The sequence below is a fragment of the Balaenoptera musculus genome, chromosome 15 (genome assembly GCF_009873245.2).
Source record: "Balaenoptera musculus isolate JJ_BM4_2016_0621 chromosome 15, mBalMus1.pri.v3, whole genome shotgun sequence".
Classification (NCBI taxonomy): Eukaryota; Metazoa; Chordata; class Mammalia; order Artiodactyla; family Balaenopteridae; genus Balaenoptera; species Balaenoptera musculus.
Window position 1 is genome coordinate 20,463,176 of NC_045799.1, and position 23,023 is coordinate 20,486,198.

Below are 23,023 nucleotides of genomic sequence, written 5' to 3' on the forward strand. Positions count from 1 at the left end.
GGAAGCTCCAGCCCCAGTGGGGGTCAACATAAAGAGAGGACTGGGCTTCCTGGAACAGAGGGCTGGCAGAGATGGATGCATGGACCCCCAAGACTCCTAATAACATCCTCTTCTTCAGGACAAAATCACAGGAATGAGTCTCAACTTCCCAAGAACCATTAGCTCGCTATGCAACCTCTTAGTTATGCCCCAAATAGAAAATGTACAGGTACAGTTCATTAAGAGAAAGAAAAACAATCCTGTGTTGCTGGCTGTGAACACCTATGGTGCTCCACAGTTGGTATATAAAGTGTGACTTTTTCAAAAACGCCTTTCAGCTGGATGTTTAAGAGTCCCCCTTCACACAGCTCCCCCCCTCCTCTCTAGCACCCTTAGAAGGACCTTGGATTCTGCTAAAGGATCAGCCTGAGACTCCTGTGTTTGAGTTTAGGGCATAGCTCCAGCCTGGTCCTTCACATCCCTTGGGGTATCTCTGAGACTCTCCTGATGTACTATCCGAAACAGTGTTATTTTGATGTGTTCATTTCCTAATAAAATCTTCACCTCATTATTCTCCTTTTCCACCAGAAGTAAAAGATGAACGGAAAGAAAGGTCATGACTATTGTATAGAAACTCAGGAAACCTGAAATTAAACCTCTTGGCCTTTGAAAGAAATAGTGCAGGAGAGATGATTGTCAGAAGAACAAGATATGAGCTATTTCTCGCTGCTTCCAGGACTCCTCTAAGTTGGAATCTTCACTCAGGTCTTCCTAGATGGTTCCCTTTCCCAGCCACTCACAGCTTCTGCACAACCTCAGCATGGGAGGAAGGAAGTCCAATAAAATGATGATGATGATGATGATGGTGGTGGTGGTTGTGATAGCATTATCTATAGCAGTGTCAGGTATTGTTCTGGGTCTTTACCTGAACAGTGTTGATCTATTTAGTCCTCACACAACCTTATAGGGCAGACACTAATATTATACTAATTTTTTAGATGAGGAAACTAATGCACAGAATAGTTATGCAATTTTCCTAAAATCCCACAGCTAGCAGATGGATCAGAGATATGGACCCAGGTAGTCTGGTTTAAGAGCTTGTGTTTATAATCACTAGGGAAAAGTCTTGGAACTTGACAAATCTGAGTTAGAATCCCACCTCCACCATCTGCCTGCATGGTGTTGGACTTTGATGTGCCCTCTTTGAGCCTCTGTAAAATGGAAATTTTCAGTAGGAACTCTTACCTCGGAACATTACTTGGAGCAGCAAATGAGACCAAATCTGCAAAGCTCATGCCCATCAAAGAGGCACATGGAGTATGCATTCCCCTCCCCCACCCAACTCTGTTCCTCATCACAGCGCAAAAGCTGGTCCACTTCTCCCAGCCCAGCCACGCTCCTCCATATTGAAATACAGAAAGTGATAGAATAATGGGAGATTTTCTTCTCCACTTTCACAAACCCTCATGACATGTCTACCTACTGCCCTTCAAACTAGCATACCAAAGGGACCCTGCCCATCTTGCCTGCCCGAGGAACCCCAGTCTTCCAGCCTGGCCCCATTTCCCAGAAGCTGAGATGGTCATACATCCACAAAATGTTCCTTGTTTATATGACGCACCAGCACTTCACTTGGTGTCAGGACCTAAGGGTGAGTGATACAGACTCAGTCCTCCACTACTGAAGAAGACGGGCAAAATAAAAGGGAAAAGGGGTTAATAAATAAATACAATGGTAATTAGTGCCTTGAAAGAAACAAACCAGTGTGCTGAGATATCCTTTAGCCTGAGTGGTCAGGGAGGCCACGCTGGGAGGAGACATGAAGGATGAAAAGGAGAGAGTCAAGAGAAGGGCAGATGAAGAGTATCTGGGTCCACGTTACCTGGAAGGTACTCTCCCAGTTCACCAAGTTCCCCCAGTGACACACAAGAGCAGGGTCTCCTATGTTCCATCACTCCGACTTGAATCTGGCTTTCCGACTTACTTACTCAAGTAGTTTTGCCTCCTCTTGGTATCAGTTTCTCCATCTATACAGTGGGGCTAATACTGGTTTTGACTGAGGAGAGTTGCTGCTGGGGAGGATTCAATGAGACGATGTTATCTACCACTACTTAATAAGAATATTATTGTATCTCCATGAGGAGAAGGTTAAGAAGGGCTCAACCCATGTCATCCTCCTCACAAGCCCCTGTTCAGGACTCCCTCCATCCTGGGTTTCTGTCCCCTCAGAAACCATCACCTAACTTACCTGAAACAACAACTTTCCCTGATGCTTTTGGTGCCTTGAAATGCGTTTCCAGTCTTGTGTAAATTCTGACAGAATTGCCTTATGTGTCCATATCTTTGTCATGAAAATGGTAAATACTTTCCCTGTGTCTGTCTCCCAAAATGGAGGTGGAAATGTGGTCAGGGAGCCGGAGTGGGGGGAGTGGGGACGGAGGGGGACTGAGCTCTCAGGTCATTCTCAGACCCAGGCTTAGAGGAGAGAGACCCACAGCTGGATCCAGAGGCCACTCCATGATTCCAGCCCAGCTCTAAGGACCATTGGAACTCAACCAAAGTCATTGTGGCATTCCTTTGTTTGAGCCCAAGTAACATTAAAGTTCCATTTCCTATGTTTATTTTTTCCTATATTTTATTTCCTGTATTTACCTTGGTTCCTGTCTTTGGAAAATATCCCACCTCAGCCTCCACCTCCTTTTCCCCTCTGGCAACAGCTGACCTCTGCTTCGACCAAGCAAAGCTGGGTTTTCACTACTTTCAGTCCCATATAATGAAAGTGAGATGGATACAAAGTCCCTCCCTCATCTTGCCAGGCTCAAAGGAAGCTCCTTTGACCTTCCACTGTTATTATTATATTATCCTCATTATTGTGACCATTATCAACCTGGGCCCACCCTGCATCCCACCTCCTCACTTCCCAATTCCCCATTGTTCATGGTTTCCACGGTCACTCCTCTGCTCCAGCCACTACAAAGCCCATAATGTAACCCAAAGCCCCCAGCCATCATCCCCCGAGCCTGGTCCCTCATCTGCTTTTGCCAACATCCAGCTTCCCGTCCATACACAGAACCTCCACCTCTGATTCACTCTCCCTCCGTCACCTCTTCCTGCCCCACATCCTGGCCTCCTCCCACACCAGTCTGTCAAAATGAACTTTCCGTCAACTCCTCACACTCCGTGCTCTTGGGCCCACATAGGAACTTGAATTCCCACCTCGCTCCCCTAAGTTAAGCTCTGGCGCCCCTGCACTGTTGAAACATTGTCTATGCTGGTCCTGCCGCCTCCATAACTTCCTCCAATGGGCTACCAGAATCATCTCACTAAACTCAAAAAGATCAGTCTACTCCTCTGCTTAACATCCCTCAATGACCCCCATTCTCTAGGAAATAAAGAACAAATTCTTTGTTATAAAACCAAGGCTTTCGTAGTTTGGTTTCTACTGACATCAAAATCTCACCCCAGCCACTACCCCACAAATGTCCCAAAACACACTGAGATTCTATTATTTATAAACCCACTATTCCCTTCTCTACTTCCTGTCTGCATGCCTTTGCACATGCTAATTCTCCTGCCAGGATGACCTTGTACTGGCCCTTTTCTGCCTGGCAAACTCCTATGCATGCTTTAAAACCCAGTTCAAAGGCAGCTCGTTACAGGAAGGCCTCCTTGATTGCACTAATCCTGGAGTTGGCAAACTTTTCCCGTAAAGGGCCAGAGTAAATATTTTAGACTTTGTGGGTTACAAACATTCTCTGCTGGAACCACTCTGCTGTGCTGTTGTAGTAGTGTGAAAGCAGCCATAGACAGTATGTCAACAAATGGGATGGCCGAGTGCCTATCATTATTTAAGGACACTGAAGGTTTAATTCCATATGGTTTTCATGTGTTATGAAATACTATTCTTTTTGGTTATTTTTCAGCCTTATGAAATGCATAAAAAGCATTTTGAACCTGTGACTCATATAAAAACAAGCATTGGGCTGAAATAACCCACAGTGTATAGTTCCTTGACCCCAGCACTAAACATTTCCTCCTTCCTCTGCATTTCCAGTGTCCCAGGGTACCATAAGCACAGCATTTTGGGTGCTGGATTACCTAATGCCTAAATCTTTCACTCTGACAGTACCCAATGAGTCATTTTCAGAGATGAAAGTTCACTGAAATTATAGTGAATTTTCATCTCTGAAAATTTTCATCCTTCCAGGACCCTAACTTGGGACTAGAGCCCAGGAGATGCACAATTCATGTTTGTTGAGGGAAGGAAGGACCTAGCAGGGGTGGGAGGAAGTGAAAGGGACAAAATTCAGACTACAGTGTCATTCATAAAATGTTTCCTTCCATTGACTTGCAGAAGTGAATTCCTCATTCAGAGGTGTTTGTTTATTCTCCCTTGTGTTACTGTGTCCAGGGTGACATAAAATGTAAGCTATTAAATTTTTCTAATGTATTTGTTTCCATTTTTTAATAGGTTATTTCTGAGATGTGCAGAACTAGGGATGCATCGTAGATCAGGCTCCCAAGAAGTTGACTCTGAGATGGATATTCATGTATAGGCGATTTATTGGCGAGTGCTCTTGGGATCCACATGTGTGAGGGGTACAGGAAGAAAGACTGGCCAGGGGAGAAGTTGAACTATGATACAGTTGCATCAGCCGGTTCCATAAGGAGTCCTGGAGATAGGATAGCCTTTCAGAGCTGTCCCAAATCAGAGTGAGAGGGGAAGACCAGTATACCCTGCACTGACCAGTCATTGGGTGCAGGTGGCCCCAGAAAGTGGCATGACCCCCTGGACCAGGAGGCTTTCTTTGGCTGAGAGTGACTTCCAGAGGATTTGATGGAGGACTCTTCAGCTGCCAATACCACCAGCAGCTATGAGCATGAGATACAGAGGATCATAGCAACCCTAGAGCTGCCCTTGTCCATACAGCGGCCACCATTAGCCACACATGACTATTTAAATTTAAATTAATTAAAATTAAATAAATTTTAAAAATCAGCCCCTCAGTTGCACCACTAGTCAATAGCCACCTGTGGCTAGTGGCTAGCTAGCCTATTGGGCAGTACAGATACAGAACATATCCGTCATCCTAGAAAGTTCTATTGGGCAGTGCTGCACTAGAGAGTAGACAGTGGTGGAAGGTCTCTAAAATAAAAAAATAATGGGCGTGCCTCTCTGTCAGGTCAATCTCATTATGAAAATTAAGCTACAAGGCAGAAATGATCATTTCTTAATGATAATTAAATAAAAGAACTCCAGATAATGTATTCATATGGACCACAACACTCCACCCCACCACCCCCCAACTTGATCAGGTCTTCAGAGTTCAGCTTGCTTCCACACTCAAGAAACTGCCAGTATATTGGTAACCATGAATCTTGGCTACACATTAGGTGGTCCAATTGCACTAAGAGAATACATTTTTAAAGCTACTTTGGGTCTTCCACATACATGTGGGGCTAATAATTGGTTAAAATCCAAAGTGTCTACTTATGGGAATGCTGTTTTTCTACACAACAATGAACAATTGGTCTGGCCGAACTGTCTTCCTCTATGGTGTTCTCATCTATTAGAAGTCAGTGTAGAGGGGGACCTTCAACATGGCGGAAGTGTAAGACGTGGAGATCACCTTCCTCCCAACAAATACATCAGAAATACATCTACATGTGGAATAACTCCTACAGAACACCTACTGAATGCTGGCAAAAGACCTCAGATTTCCCCAAAGGCAACAAACTCCCCACGTACCTGGGTAGGGCAAAAGAAAAAAGAAAAAACAGAGACAAAGAATACGGACAGACCTGCACCTCTGGGAGGGGAGCTGTGAAGGAGGAAAAGTTTCCACACACTAGGAAGCCCCTTCACTGGCAGAGACAGGGTTTGTGGGGGGGAAACTTCAGAGCCATGGAGGAGAGTGCAACAAGAGGTGTGCAGAGGGCAAGCAGAGAGATTCCCACACAGAGGATCAGTGCCGACCAGCACTCACCAGCCTGAGAGGCTTGTCTGCTCACCCGCTGGGGCGGGCGGGGGCTGGGAGCTGAGGCTCGGCTTTGGAGGTCAGATCCCAGGGAGAGGACTGGGGTTGGCTGCATGAAAACAGCCTGAAGGGGGCTAATGTGCCACAGCTAGCCAGGAAGGAGTCCGGGAAAAAGTCTGGAACTGCCTAAGAGGCAACAGACCATTGTTTCAGGGTGTGCAAGGAGAGGGGATTCAGAGCACCACCTAAACGAGTTCCAGAAACAGGTGCGAGCCATGGCCATCAGTGCTGACACCAAAGACGGGCATGAAACGCTAAGGCTGATGCTGAAGCCACCAAGAAGCCTGTGTGCAAGCACAGGTCACTATCCACACCTCCCCTCCTGGAAGCCTGTGTAGCCCGCCACTGCCAGGGTCCCATATATCCAGGGACAAGTTCCCCGGGAGAACACATGGCACACCTCAGGCTGTTGCAATGTCACACCAGCCTCTGCCACCAACAGGCTCGCACCGTATTCCGTACCCCTCCCTGAGTGAGCCGGAGCCCCCTAATCAGCTACTCCTTTAACCTCATTCTGTCTGAGTGAAGACAGACGCCTTCAGGAGACCTACATGCAGAGGCGGGACCAAATACAAAGCTGAACCCCAGGAGCTGTGTGAACAAAGAAGAGAAAGGGAAATTTCACCCAGCAGCCTCAGGAGCAGTGGATTAAATCCCCACAATCAACTTGATATACCCTGCACCTCTGGAATACCTGAATAGACAACAACATCCCAAAATTGAGGTGGTGGACTTTGGGAGCAAATGTATACTTGGGGTTTGCTTTCTGCATTTAATTTGTTTTTGGTTTTATGTTTATTTTAGTTTAGTATTTAGAGTTTATTATCAATGGTAGATTTGTTTATAGATTTGGTTGCTCTCTTCCTTTCTTTTTTTATATATGTATAGATATTTTTTTCTTTTTTCTCTTTTTGTGAGTGTGTACTTGTATGCTTCTTTGTGTGATTTTGTCTGTATAGCTTTGTTTTTACCATTTGTCATAGGGTTCTGTCTGTCTGTATTTTTTTGGCTTTGTGTTCTTTGTTTTAGTATAGTTTTTAGTGCCTGTTATTGTTCGTAGATTTGTTTTTTGGAATGGTTGCTATCTTCATTCTTTCTTTTTTTATTAATTATTAGATTTTTTTATTTTAAATAATATTTTTATTTTTATACTAATAACTTATTCTCTTATATTATTTATTTTCTTTCATTCTTTCTTTTTTCTCCCTTTTCATCTGAGCTGTGTGGCTGACAGGGTCTTGGTGCTCCGGACGGGTGTCAGGTCTGTGCCTCTGAGGTGGAAGAACTGACTTCAGGAGATTGGTCTATCAGAGACCTCCCAGCCCAATGTAATATCAAATGGCTAAAGCTCTCCTAGAGATCTCCATCTCAATGCTAAGACCCAGCTCTACTCAATGACCAGCAAGCTACAGTGCTGGACACCCTTATGCAAACAACCAGCAAGACAGGAACACAACCCCACCCATTAGTAGAGAGGCTGCCTAAAATCATAATAAGGTCACAGGACACCCCAAAACACACCACTGGATGCAGCCCTGCACACCAGAAAGACAAGATCCAGCCTCATCCACCAGAACACAGGCACCAGTCCTCTCCACCAGGAAGACTACACAACCCACTGAATGAAACTTACACACTGCGGGCAGACACAAAAAACCATGGAAACTACGAACATGCAGCCTGCAAAAGGAGACCCCAAACACAGTAAGTTAAGCAAAATGGGAAGACAGAGAAATATACAGCAGATGAAGGAGCAAGGTAAAAACCCACTGGACCAAACAAATGAAGAGGAAATAGGCAGTCTACCCTAAAAAGAATTCAGAAAAATCATAGTAAAGATGATCCAAAGTCTTGGAAATGGAATGGAGAAAATACAAGAAACATTTAACAAGGACAAAGAAGAAGTTAAGAGCAAACAAACAATGATGAACAACACAATAAATGAAATTTAAAATTCTCTAGAAGAAATCATAGCAGAATAACTGAGGCAGAAGAAAGAATAAGTGACCTGGAAGATAAAATAGCGAAAATAACTACCACCAAGAAGAATAAAGAAAAAAGAATGAAAAGAATTTTGGACACTCTCAGAGACCTCTGGGACAACATGAAATGCACCAACATTCGAATTATAGTGGTCCCAGAATAAGAAGAGAAAGAGAAAGTGATTGAGAAAATATTTGAAGAGATTATAGTTGAAAACTTCCCTACTGTGGGAAAGGAAATAGTCAATCAAGTCCAGGAAGTACAGAAAGTCCCATACAGGATAAATCCAAGGAGAAACATGCCAAGACACATATTAATCAAACTATCAAAATTAAAAACAAAGAAAAAATACAAAAGTAGTAAGGGAAAAGCAACAAATAACATACAAGGGAATCCCCAAAGGTTAACAGCCGATCCTTCAGCAGAAACTATGCAAGCAGAAGGGAGTGGCAGGACATATTTAAAACAATGAAAGAGAAAAACCTACAACCAAGATTACTCTACCCAGCAAGGATCTCATTCAGATTTGACAGAGAAATTAAAACCTTTACAAACAAGCAAAAGCTAGGAGAATTCAGCATCACCAAACCAGCTTTACAACAAATGTTAAAGGAACTTCTCTAAGCAGGAAACACAAGAGAAGGAAAAGACCTACAATAACAAACCCAAAACAATTAAGAAAATGGTAATAGGAATATACATATTGATAACAACCTTAAATGTACATGGATTAAATGCTCCGACCAAAAGACATAGACTGTCTGAATGGATACAAAAACAAGACCCATATATATGCTGTCTATAAGAGACCCACTTCACACCTAGAGACACATACAGACTGAAAGTGAGGGGATGGAAAAAGATATTCCATGCAAATGGAAATCAAAAGAAAGCTGGGAGTAGCAATTCTCGTATCAGACCAAATAGACTTTAAAATAAAGACTATTACAAGAGACAAACAAGGACACTACATAATGATCAAGGGATCAATTCAAGAAGAAGATATAACAATTGTAAATATTTATTTACCCAACATAGGAGCACCTCAATACATAAGGCAAATGCTAACAGCCATAAAAGGGGAAATCAACAGTAAATACTCATAGTAGGGGATTTTAACACCCCACTTTCACCAATGGACAGATCATCCAAAATGAAATAAATAAGGAAACACAACCTTTAAATGGACACATTAAACAGGATGGACTTAATTGATACTTATAGGACATTCCATCCAAAACAACAGAATACTCTTTCTTTTCAAGTGCTCATGGAACATTCTCCAGGATAGATCATATCTTGGGTCACAAATCAAGACTTACTAAATTTAAGAAATTGATATCATATCAAGTATCTTTTCCGACCACAACGCTATGAGGCTAGATATCAATTACAGTAAAAATACAAACACATGGAGGCTAAACAATACACTACTAAATAACCAAGAGATCACTGAGGGAAATAAAAAAATACCTAGAACAAATGACAATGAAAAACGCGACGCCCCCAAGGCCTATGGGATGCAGCAAATGCAATTTTAAGAGGTAAGTTTATAGCAATACAATCTGACCTCAAGAAACAAGAAACATCTCAAATAAACAACCTAACCTTACACCTAAAGCAATTAGAGAAAGAAGAACAAAAAAAAGGCCCCACAGTTAGCAGAAGGAGAGAAATCAGAAAGATCAGATCAGAAATAAGTGAAAAAGAACTGAAGGAAGCAATAGCAAAGATTAATAAAACTAGAAGCAGGTGGTTTGAGAAGATAAACAAAATTGATAAACCATTAGCCAGATTCATCAAGAAAAAAAGGGAGAAGACTCAAATCAATAGAATTAGAAATGAAAAAGGAGAAGTAAAAACTGACACTGCAGAAATACAAAAGGTCATGAGAGATTACTAAAAGCAACTATATGCCAATATAATGGGACAACCCTGGAAAAAATGGAAAAAATTCTTAGAAACTTCCAAGACTGAACCAGGAAGAAATAGAAAATATAAACAGATGAATCACAAGCACTGAAATTGAAACTGTGATTAAAAATCTTCCAACAAAAAAAGCACAAGACCTGATGGCTCACAGGCGAATTTTATCAAACATTTAGAGAAGAGCTAACACCTATCCTTCTCAAACTCTTCCAAAATATAGCAGAGGGAAGAACACTCCCAAACTCACTGTATGAGGCCACCATCACCCTGATACCAAAAACAGACAAAGATGACACAAAGAAAGAAAACTATAGGCCAATATCACTGATGAACACAGATGCAAATATCCTCAACAAAATACTAGCAAACAGAATCCAACAGCACATTAAAAGGCTCATGCACCATGATCAAGTGGGGTTTATCCCAGGAATGCAAGGATTCCTCAATATATGCATATCAATCAATGTGATACACCATGTTTACAAATTGAAGGAGGAAAAAAACATATGATCATCTCAATAGATGCAGAAAAGCTTTCAACAAAATTCAACACCAATTTATGATAAAAAACCCCTCCAGAAAGTAGGCATAGAGGGAACTTACCTCAACATAATAAAGGTCATATATCACAAACCCACAGCCAAACATCATTCTCAATGGTGAAAAACTGAAACCATTTCCTCTAAGATCAGGAACAAGACAAGGTTTGTCCGCTCTCACCACTATTATTCAACATAGTTTGGAAGTTTTAGCCACAGGAATCAGAGAAGAAAAAGAAATAAAAGGAATAAAATCAGAAAAGAAGAAGTAAAGCTGTCACTGTTTGCAGATGACATGATACTATACACAGAGAATCCTAAAGATGTTACCAGAAAACTACTAGAGCTAATCAATGAATTTGGTAAAGTAGCAGCATAAAAAATTAATGCACAGAAATCTCTTGTATTCCTATACACTAATGATGAAAAATCTGAACGATTAAGGAAACACTCCCATTTACCATTGCAACAAAAAGAATAAAATACCTAGGAATAAACCTACCTAAGGAGACAAAAGACCTGTATGCAGAAAACTATAAGACACTGATGAAAGAAATTAAAGATGATACAAATAGATGGAGAGATATACCATGTTCTTGGATTGGAAGAATCAACATTGTGAAAATGACTCTACTACCCAAAGCAATCTACAGATTCAATGCAATCCCTATCAAACTACCACTGGCATTTTTCACAGAACTAGAACAAAAAATTTCACAATTTGTATGGAAACACAAAAGACCCCGAATAGCCAAAGCAATCTTGAGAACAAAAATGGAGCTGGAGGAATCAGGCTCCCAGACATCAGGACTATACTACAAATCTACAGTAATCAAGACAGTATTGTACTGGCACAAAAACAGAAATATAGATCAATGGAACAGGAAAGAGAGCACAAAGATAAACCCACACACATATGGTCACCTTATTTTTCATAAAGGAGGCAATAATATACAATGGAGAAAAGACAGCCTCTTCAATAAGTGGTGCTGGGAAAACTGGACAGCTACATGTAAAAGAATGAAATTATAACACTCCCTAACACCATACACAAAAATAAACTCAAAATGGATTTAAGACCTAAATATAAAGCCAGACACTATAAAACTCTTAGAGGAAAACAGAGGCAGAACACTCTAGGACATAAATCACAGCAAGATCCTTTTTGACCCACTTCTTAAAGAAATGGAAATAAAAACAAAAATAAACAAATGGGACCTAATGAAACTTAAAAGCTTTTGCACAGCAAAGGAAAACATAAACAAGATGAAAAGACAACCCTTAGAATGGGAGAACATATTTGCAAATGAAGCAAGCGACAAAGGATTAATCTCCAAAATTTACAAGAAGCTCATGCAGCTCAATATTAAAAAAAACAAACAACCTAATCAAAAATTGGGGGAAGACATAAATAGACATTTCTCCAAAGAAGATACACAGATTGCCAACAAACACATGAAAGAATGCTCAACATCATTAATCATTAGAGAAATGCAAATCAGAACTACCATGAGGTATCACCTCACACCAGTCAGAACGGCCATCATCAAAAAAATCTACAAACAATAAATGCTGGAGAGGGTGTGAAGAAAAGGGAACCCTCTTGCACTGTTGGTGGGAATGTAAATTGATACAGCCACTATGGAGAACAGTATGGAGGTATCTTAAAAAGCTAAAAATAGAACTACCATACGACCCAGCAATCCCACTACTGGACATATACCCTGAGAAAACCATAATTCAAAAGGAGTCATGTACCACAATATTCATTGCAACTCTATTTACAATAGCCAGGACATGGAAACAATCTAAGTGTCCATCAAAAGATGAATGGATAAAGAAGATGTGGCACATATATACAATGGAATATTAATCAGCCATAAACAGAAATGAAATTGAGTTATTTGTAGTGAGGTGGATGGACCGAGAGTCTGTCATGCAGAGTGAAGTAAGTCAGAAAGAGAAAAACAAATACCGTATGCTAACACATATATATGGAATCTAAAAAAAAAAAAAAATTCTGAAAACCCTAGGGACAGGACAGGAATAAAGATGCAGACATAGAGAATGGACTTGAGGACGCTGGGAGGGGGAAGGGTAAGCTGGGACAAAGTGAGAGAGTGGCATGGACATATATACACTACCAAATGTAAAATAGATAGCTAGCGGGAAGCAGCCGCATAGCACAGGGAGATCAGCTCGGTGCTTTGTGACCACCTAGAGGGGTGGGATAGGGAGGGTGGGAGGGAGACACAAGAGGGAGGGGATATGGGGATATATGTATATGTATATTTGATTCACTTTGTTATAAAGCAGAAACTAACACACAATTGTAAAGCAATTTTACTCCAATAAAGATGTTAAAAAAAAAAAAAAAAGAAGTCAGTGTAGAACAGAAAGGAAGGGTGGGTTTTTGGGTCTTTGGGACTCATGTCCCATCTCTGTTGCCACTAAATAGCAGTGTGACCTTGGGCAAGTCATGCCATCCCTCTGTTTTCTCATTTTTCTCACTCATTATATGAAGATAAAAACCCCCATGTTACTTACTCCACAGGCACTTGGGGAGGATATAAAATGGGATCATGAGAGGCAGAGTATTTTATAAACCAAGTGCCCAGCTAATGTAAAAGGGAAATAATCCATTTAATGCATTGTTCAAACCCAACTAATCACTTGATGTGTCTAAACTGCATAGTTGGCCAAGAGAGATCCACACACAGCAGATACAGTCATACAGTTTTCTCGGTTCTAAAACACTGCTTCCCAATCTTTTTACTTTGTACATTTTTACAGCACCTTTTTGAATGTTTGAAATGTTCACAGTGCATTTAGCAGAATGAAATCTCTGAATGGTAGATTTAGTAAGTCAGCCATGACGACAGCACAGTCACTCCTATGTTATAAAGTTGTCTCGCAGCATCTATAAAAGCACCCACAGTCCCTGGATTGCGTTTGCTTTCCCTTCATTACTGCAACGCTGCTGGAGATGGGATTTACCCTCTGGTCTTCTCACTAGGTGACGTTCTCATGCATTTCAGGAGAACAAGGTCTTGCCTTGTTGGCATGAAGCTATAACTTCTAGCTCTTAATCATTACCCTGCTCAGCTTAAAAATCCATGCCACAGCCTGAAAGTCACAAACCCAGTTGCAGCAAAAATGTATATTATGTGTTGACGAGAACTTGATAGAATGCCTGCAATGGTGTAGATGACACCCACAAATCCTGGTGTCCCATTTGAGAACTACAGCTCTGCATGAGCCGGGACTTCAGAACTACTACTAAGACACGAAAATCTATAATGCAGAGTGATTTTAGAGCCAAAATGCCAGAACAGGTGCTGTGTTTTGTTTGCATTGTAGCACATACATTTGGACAGCCCTTCGCCCATCAAAAAATGTTTTTATGTACATCATCTCTATGAAGACCTACAGACCTCTATCGTCTGACAGTGCCCTCCACTCACCCCGACATTGCCTCTCTGTCTCCTGCTCTCCCTTTCATTCAGTCTACTTCAGCCAAAGCATCTTCTTGCTTTTCTTTGCAAAATGCCAGACTTCCTCCTGCTAGAGATTTCACTCATAGTCACTCTGCCCAAAATGCTTTTCCCTTAGTTATCCACATGGCTTACTCCTCTACCTCCTCGTTCCAGTGTCTCTTCCTCTGTGATGCCTCCTTTAAAACATCTCAACTAAAATTTTACCCCTCCTCTCAAAATTCTTCACTGACTGCCCTCCTACCCACCCCCCACTTAGCAGTTACCACCCTCCCACCCTCTGAAATATAATATGATATTTATTTTGTTTATCGTCTATCTTTCCCCCACCAAATAAGTTCCACGAAAACAGGGATGTTCACTGCTGTCTTTGTAGCACCTGGAAGAGTTTCTGGCATAGTTAATGCACAATGAATATTTGTTGAATGAATGAATGAATGAATGACATATGGCCTTAACAATAACCCACATCAGGGAGAAAAGCAAGAGCCAGACAGAATCGGTGGTTTGGCCAAAGTCAAACTATTTAGCATCAGTCAGGCCTGGACTCTTTTTTATATATATAATTTATTTATTTTTATTTTTTTTTAATTTTTATTTTTATACAATTTTAAAGGTTACTTTCTATTTACAGTTATTACAAAATATTGACTATATTCCCTGTGTTGTACAATAAATCCTTGAGCCTATCTTGTACCCAATAGTTTGTATCTCCCATTCCCCCATCCCACTGGTAACCACTAGTTTGTTTTCTGTATCTGTGAGTCTGCTTCTTTTATGTTATACTCAATAGTTTGTGGTATTTTTTTAGATTCCACATACAAGCAACATCATACAGTATTTATCTTTCTCTAACTTACCTCACTCAGCATAATGCCCTCCAAGTCCATCCATGTTGCTGCAAATGGCAAAATTTTATTCTTTTTTTAAGGCTGAGTAGTATTCCATTGTTTATATGTATATATATACATATATATATGACTATATGTGATATATTAATATATATATAAATATATCTATATCACATCTTCTTTATCCATTTATCTGTTGACAGACACTTAGGATGTTTCCATGTCTTGGCAACTGTAAATAATGCTGCTATGAACATTGGGGTGCATGTATCTTTCTGAATCAGGGTTTTTGGTTTTTGGGGACATATGCCCAGGAGTGGGATTGCTGGATCTTATGGTAACTCTATTTTTAACTTTTTGAGAAACTTCCATACTGTTTTCCACAATGGCTGCACTAATTTACATGCCCACCAACAGTGTGTGAGGGTTCCCTTTTCTCCACATCCTTGCCAACATTTGTTATTTGTGTTCAATGGCCATTTTGACAGGTGTGAGGTGATATCTCATTGTGGTTTTGATTGGCATTTCCCTGAATGTTAGTGATGGTGAGCATCTTTTCATGTGCCTGTTGGGTCTGGACTTTAACCCAGACTCAGGATTTAGAAGCTTGGTGGCCTAAGGCCTTACCTAAGCCTCACTTTCTTCCTTTCCAAAATGAGCATGATTATCCCCATCTGAAGCCCTCATGAACATCCTGATCAGAAAGTCCAGAGGCAGCAGGAAAGGCAAGGGCAAGGGGGTGTGAGCCGGGGGCAGAGCTGGGTCGTCTCGAGAAACCACCATGCCAAGCAAGTGAACTAAAGTCCCCGGGCAAACAGAAGTGCTGCAGGACAACACGGAGTGAAACCACAGCCAAGTCAGGTCCGTGGGATTCTCTCCTGCAGACCCCTGGCCCTTTCTGTGTTTCTCTGGGAGGCCAGGCTCTTGTCAAGTAAACATGGAGACTGAGCCCAGCCTCCAGTTTGCACCCACTTTCACTTTCACAGGACACATGGCACGGAGCAGGCCTCCCTTTGAACCAGATCCAAGATAACCCCTAAGCAGAAGCAGATTGACTGGTTCACACACACCCTTGGGGCTGTTTTCCATGGCTGGCCCTCCTACGGTTGTTATCATTTTCCTCTTTTAGAAATGGCTGACTTATCACCCCTCCTGTCCAAGTTTCCCCATTCGTACCAGGGAGTATGGCTCAGAGATCAGACCTGAGCCAGCCATTCACCTCAGTTTGACATTTCCCCTCTCACAGTGTTATTACTTGGGACAACGTCAAAAGGGATGAAAGAATAAAAACATTTTCACTCTGACTTGAAGTTGGCCATGTTTGCAGGTGTTCGGATTGCAGCCGAAAGGAAGTAAGAGTTGGGGGTTTGTGATTTGAGCTGAGAGGCCAGATGGCTTTTTGACAGCTCACAGTGAAAGGTCCAGAAAGGTTGACGCCGTGAGAGAAAAAGAAGAAAAAAATACAGAAAACTTTGAGAAATTGAAATAGCTACAGTATTTATTTTTCAACCTCTAGATGGATGAAATTTTCTTGAGTCTCTTGAAACACTAATAGCCTCTATTTTAAGATAAAAGTCATTTTATTATTTTAGGCAGGATATGAAAATTTTATTGGATCCACACTATAATATCATTGACTACTTTCCCTAGAAAATAAGTACAAATTTACTAACTGAATGCCTTTTTAAATGTTTTGAATTTCTATATACATTAAGTTATACTTTGCTAAAATTTGAAGGCTCTGCATACTTTAGATTTGTGAATACTCAGCAAGCCTAAGGGGAGATAAGAGCAAGCTTCCTAATTGTTGTCAGACTCAGCTGCAAACATCACTCAACTTCACATTGAAAATTCTCATAGCTCTTCCTCATGACCATACCATATCAAACAAAGAAAATATTCCCAGAATCTCGTGCACATACAGAAAGGCATCTGATAAGGCCTCTGCCTTCTCAGATTCCCAATGAAATGCTCAAAAGATTGTAAACATGAAGGAAAGTCTACACCAGCCCCAGAAATCTTCTAGATGGGAGGGGAGCCAAAGAAGAAGGCAGGCTCCAACTTCCTCTATAAAATGGCAGCTCATCTGGAGAGAGAATGGAAGATTTTCAACAGAAATACACACACAGGGCTGAGAGCTGGAGATAAGGCAAGTCAAAGGGCAGGAGGGGCATTCTACTTGGAGTCTCTCTCACCACAAGAGGTCAGCAAGATTGTTTCCACCACAGCACTTGGTGGCCCCACACTTTCACCTGGCCCTAGCAGCTACCAGATGTAGAGTACCTATTGGTATGTAAGGCCAGAGAATGGGATGCTGCTTTAATCAATTTCTGGTTGCCATGTCAACATGGAGAAGACATCGTATGTCCCACTGATGAAGACCTTTTCTGTGTCACCACCAGGCCCACCCATGTTTCTAGCTCTAGCTCCTTCTTTAATCACTAGAAACTTCTGGATGTCTGAGTCAGGAACTGAAATTGAGAGCAACCCAGACATTTCTTAACTTTCAACCTATAGAATTGTATAGAAACTTAAGGGAACTTATATGAGAAATCTTTTGTCATATTTTATTTAACTAGGAGCTAATGCTGGACAAGTGTTGATCTTCTTCGGTAACAATTCTCCAGTTGTATAAAATTTTTGTTTAAAATGTAGATTCTAGGATTCTGTTCCCAAGACCTTGATTCAGTTGAATGAGAGGAAGGCCAAGGAATTTTCAATTTAAGAAAGAATTGAGATGATTCTAATGCTGGTAGCCTCTGGCCAATTGTGCTGAGAAGCTCTGTTCAAAAGGTTTTATAAAGAGTGAAAAGATGCTGAATCTAAGAAAAGATACTCTGATTCAAAAAATTAGGGACATTCAGAAGAATCAAATTAGATCACTAAAAGACAAGGCAAAAAAGTATTATTCTTGTTCATAAGAAAAATCAAAAGGACATTAAATTTATGAAACCACTGCAGTCAGACACAAAGATGATTTGAGATCAGGAAAAACTGCGGAGATAAACAACATGATTTTAAAAATTTGAAATAAAATGAAAAGATTTTGAACTTCTGGAAATATGACAGACTAAGAGTGGTGAAAAAGTATTTCTTCCCATAACGAATGGATAGAAATCCTAGATAAATTGTAAGATTTTTTAATGCATAGAAATCCTTGAAGAAAAAAATAAATCCTATGGTTTTGAGGGAAGGGAGGGAAGCATATGAGCTGATGTTGCAATTGTCCAGGAGGCATTCAGTTTAAGAAAACAAGCTTCAGGAGCCCAGGGGTTTCACTGTCCACAGGAGTATGGGAATACACAAGCGAAGACAAAGCAAGGGGTAGAGTTAGCAATGTATATAAAGCCAAGATCCTCAAAAAGCTGTTCAGACTCTGAAGGGGAACAGAAAAAAACCCAGGCATCACCATGTAGGTTCAGCAAGGACACTTCTACAACACAGACATGATGGATTCTGACAGAAGAATCAACCATTGCTAAGATGAGCTCAGAATCAAAAATCACAAACAAAATGAGGAACTGGGACCACAACGATGGAGACCCATCAGATATAACAAATAGAAGAAATAGGCAGTATCAGCTTGTTTTTTGAAAGAGATGATTAAATTAAATATATTATAAATGATTAAAGAAAATGGTAATGAAAGAATAGACGAGGATAAAAAAAGATGAAGCAAATTTGAAAAAGACTCCTTTCTGGAATATAACTTTTAGAATTAAAAAATATAGATAGTGGATTATACAGTAGCCTCTTATTAAAACATTAGCAAGCTGAATGCAACAATATAACATATACAGATGCATATATATATATAAAAATATATATATAAATATATATATATATATCTCAAGTTGGAGTTATGCCAGGAATGCCAACATGATTAAATGTTAGAAATATCTATGAATGAAATTCACCTCATTAACATGATAAAGAAGTAAATCATATGAGCATCTCAAAAGATGCCTCCAAAAAGCATTTGATAAAATTTAATAACCTTTCTTGATTTAAAAAGTGGTCTTAGCAAAGTAGGGATGAGAGAAGAGAAGGAGAACTTCCTGGTACAGCATATGCAACATCTCACACTAAAAGGTCCATTGCACATCATACGGAATGATGTGAGTTTTGCAGCCTTCTCTTTAAAGTCAGGACAAAGGAAAAGGAATGCTGCTATCATTGCACTTACACAGCATTACATGACTAGTCAATGAAGCATGCAAGGAAAAGCAAGAAGACATATAAAGGGTTAGAATGAAATAAACATTTCTGTTAGTCACATAGACAATGTTGAATATATAAGGCAATATAGAAAAAAAGTGTTACAACTGTGAAAAATATTTAACATCATTGCCAGAGTAGTATGTTAAAATTAATATCACTTCTATAAAAATAGAAACTATAATAAAATTAAAAATATTCTTAAGAGCTACAAAAGGTATAGCTAAGAATAAATGCAGCAAAGGAAATGCCAAAAAGCAAGAAATTTATGAAGAAAATAAGAAAATAATAAACTTTTATTTAAGGGCATAAAAAGAATTCTAAAAACAGAGATAGCTATACCATGTCACTGCATAAAAGAACTCCATATTGTATATAAATACATTTTTCTAATAAAATCACAATAGAGCTTCCCATACCAATTAATAAACTAATGTTAAAATGCAAATGGAAGGGCTTCCCTGGTGGCGCAGTGGTTAAGAATCTGCCTGCCAATGCAGGGGACATGGGTTCGAGCCCTGGTCCATGAAGATCTCACATGCCATGGAGCAACTAAGCCCGTGCACCACAACTACTGAGCCTGTGCTCTAGAGCCCACAAGCCACAACTGCTGAAGCCTGTGCACCTGGAGCCCATGCTCCGCCACAACAGATGCCACTGCAATGAGAAGCCCATGCACTGCAACGAAGAGTAGCCCCCCCGCTCACTGCAACGAGAGAAAGCCCGCGCGCAGCAACAAAGACCCAACGCAGCCAAAAATAAATTAAATAAAAAAAAAAAGAATACTGACCTTTAAAAAAAAAGGCAAATGGAAGAGTAAAGAACCAAGATTAACCAAGATAATTTTGAAGAAAAAAGATGGGTTATTTGCTGTATAATTTATTTATCTGAATTATTATGAAGCCACAGGAACTAAAACAGTGTGGCTTTGGTACAGGTAAAGATAAATTGAGCTGCAGAACTGAGTAAAATGCTCCAAGAAAAATCTACCAGTATATGGTGGCATTATAAATTTAGAGAAGAGAAGACCTCTTTAATTACGTTGCAGAAACTGGCCATCCAAATTGAAAAAAATGAATAAGTAGACTCCTTACCTCACACAATATATAAGCATAGGCTCCTTATGGATTAAAAATCTAGTTGTGAAAAGCAAAATTTTAAAATCTTCAAAAGAAAAATGTAGGAAAATGTCTTTATAATCAGTAGGAAAGATTTTCTTAAGCAAAAAATAAAAAGTGCAAAACAAGAAAGAAAAAATTGATGAACTTACTAAGTTAAATTAATAGCTTTTGCATGGAAAAAAAGAGTTTAAGGCAAAAAGAAAAGAGAAGGTGTAGACATGCAGAAGTTATTCTAATTCATATAATAGAAAGTTAAATCCAGAAGATGTAATGAATGCCTATAAATCAATTTTTAAAAAAGACAAACCAATAGGAAAAGGGAAAAGACCATAATCGGAAGTCATGTAATAGAAAGTAAGAATGGCCAAAAGGCATCTGAGTGATGATCAATTTCTCAAGAGGTTAGAGAAGTGTGAAATAAACTACAGTGAGATATTGTTTTACAACCATCAGATTTACACAAATTTTAAAAGTCTGATGATACCCAGTGTTAGGGTAGATGCTGTACTTTAAAATTGAACAAACAAAAAACTCTTTCTTTTCTAAGACATCTTTTCCTAGAATTTTTACAAAAATATGATTACATAATTAGGCCTTGATGAAAACCTCAAAACGTTCCAAAGAGGAAAAGTCTCTTAAAGTCTATTCTCCAACCAAAGTAGAGGAAAACCAGAGATTTGTTTCTAGAATGTGAACCCAAAAAACAGTCACTTGGAAATGTGACCTAAATACGAAAGACAAAATGTAAAAAACTTTCAGGAGAATATGAAATATACAAAACCTCTACAAAGTAATTATTAGATTGAATAAGAAATAAAAACTGCAAATTCAGAAAATTTTGGAAATTATCATAATAAAAAGAACATAATAAACTTAAAAATATAACTAAAAATGTTAAGACTTCAAATGCCTCTGTTTCCTATGTTGTTCCATTAGTCTTTCTTTCTATATACATGCAAAAATTAAGTAAAAAGAATGAACTGTTTATACAAATACATATACACATACTTGCATGGTTACATATACATATAAACATATGTATCCATATACACCTGTGTATACACATATTTATAGGCATGTATGTGTTTATATATACATATATATTCATTCATGAAATATAATCTCGGTTTTGTATAGATAAATAGCATAAAGAAACACTGAAAGATCCTAGTAAATAATAACAGTGGTACCTCTTGGTAGTAATATTATCAGGATCACATAATTTGTTTTTTATTATGTATTTCCCTAATTTCCAAAAACATATATATTAATTTTATAAATAGGAAAACCGAATAAATTCAATAATTAGAAAAAATCCTTGAAATTTTTTTAAAAGCAGCAAATGTCTAGGCTTTGGTTGTTTTTTGGGTTTTGTTTTACTTTTTTTCTGGTATTTGCCAATCAGATATTTTCTAATATTTCTTCAACTCTTGAAATTTTCTTCCATTATAATTCTGACTCTCATTTCCCTCATTCTGATCTCTTCTTCAGCAGTACTAGTTGTATGAATGTAGGAGTGCCTCCGCAGTCATGATATTTTCTCTGATCATGTGTATCACTTGGTCTTTGTCCCCACATTATAGAAGAGTTTTGCCAGGTTGTCCTCTACATCACTGACTCATTTCTCCACAAAATGGAATCAATTATTTTGTGTCTATAATGTATACTCAATCATTTTATTGCACATTTTTCTTTTCTTTTTTTCCCAGCTTTATTGAGTTATAATTGACATATAACATTGTGTAACATTTAGGTGTACAAGGTGTTGATTTGATACATTATTATTGCACCACAGTTTCGGTAACATCTTCATCATGTCACATAATCACCATTTCTTTCTTGTGGTGAAAACATTTTAAGATCTACTCTTTTAGCAACTTTCAAGTACGTTAGGGAATTATTTACTATAATATCCATGCTGTATGTTAGATCCCCTGAATTTATTGACCTTCTATCTGGGAGTTTGTACCCTTTGACCAACATCTCCCCATTTCCCTCACCCCCAGCCCCTGGAAACCACCATACTCGTCTCTGTTTCTGTGAGCTCAGCTTTTTTATTTTATTTTATTTATTTTACTTTATTTTTAAAAATCTTTATTGGAGTATAATTGCTTTAAAATGCTGTGTTAGTTTCTGCTGTATAACAAAGTGAATGAGCTATATGTATACATATATCCCCATATCCCCTCTTTCTTGTGTCTCCCTCCCACCGTCCCTATACCACCCCTCTAGGTGGTCACAAAGCACTGAGCTGATCTCCCTGTGCTATGCAGCTGCTTCCCACTAGTTATCTATTTTACATTTGGTAGAGTATATATGTCAATTCTACTCTCTCAGTTTATTCCAGCTTACCCTTCCCACTACCCAAGTCCTCAAGACCATTCTCTATGTCTGCATCTTTATTCCTGTCCTGCCCCTAAGTTCTTCAGAAACTTTTTTTTTTATTCCATATATATGTGATAGCATACAGTACTTGTTTTTCTCTTTCTGACTTACTTCACTCTGTATGACAGACTCTAGGTCCAACCACCTCACTACAAATAACTCAATTTCATATTTTTATGGCTAATATTCCATTGAATATATGTGCCACATCTTCTTTATCCTTTCATCTGTCAATGGACACTTAGATTACTTCCATGTCTTGGCTATTGTAAATAGTGTTGCAATGAACATTGTGGTACATGACCTTTTTTGAATTATGGTTTTCTCAGGGTATATGCCCAGTAGTGGGATTGCTGGGTCATATGGTAGTTCTATTTTTAATTTTTTAAGGAACCTCCATACTGTTCTCCATAGTGGCTGTATCAATTTACATTCCCACCAACAGTGCAAGAGGGTTCCCTTTTCTCCACACCCACTCCAGCATTT